At 47.1% G+C, this 543-nt stretch overlaps 1 pseudogene; it reads right to left on the bottom strand.

Moving 5' to 3' along the window:
- Nucleotides 1–541: 541 nt before the first annotated feature.
- Nucleotides 542–543, bottom strand: part of LOC115032080 (U2 spliceosomal RNA) — a 202-nt pseudogene continuing 200 nt past the window's right edge.

Raw genomic sequence — 543 nt, 5'->3', positions numbered from 1 at the left:
GGCTTTAGCCTTTTCTTTGTTCCAACAGGAAATTCTTAGTGAAGTCCCAATTTCTTAGTGCCTGCTGTCTCCGTCCTCTGAGAAGGAGAATGAAGGGCACAGGTTTGTCTTCAGGGAACCATTACTGTGTAGACAGTGACAATCCCAGGACCTCCTGCAAGAGCACCCCTCAGATCACCAAAGACTCACCCCTAAAACTTCTACCTGCTGATAGTGCCCAGCTGAGTCCATCTTTAATGTAGCAGTCATTGCAGAGGCAAGTTGTGAAAGGAAAATGCTCCACAACTGGGATGTGATGATGGTCTGTCACAAAGTTCACCTCCACCGCTGGCAACATCCGGAAGAGTCTCAAACACTGAGGCTTTTCGTCTGATTTTCCTGCCTCTCACATCATGCTCACAGAAGTAATCTTACTTTCTGGACTTGACCCTGGATCTCTGGCTCCTAAATTGAAGCTGTGTTGTCCTGAATAGCTCCTGGGATCCAGGTAGGGTTCCTTCTCAGGCTGTCATTGATATAATGTATGTGAAAGTGCCCTGTGAA

This window comes from Mus caroli, unplaced genomic scaffold (assembly GCF_978045245.1).
Source record: "Mus caroli unplaced genomic scaffold, Mus_caroli_1 scaffold_11, whole genome shotgun sequence".
NCBI classification, from domain to species: Eukaryota; Metazoa; Chordata; class Mammalia; order Rodentia; family Muridae; genus Mus; species Mus caroli.
Note: the sequence above shows the minus strand (reverse complement) of the source record. Positions and strands in the feature narration are given on the sequence as shown.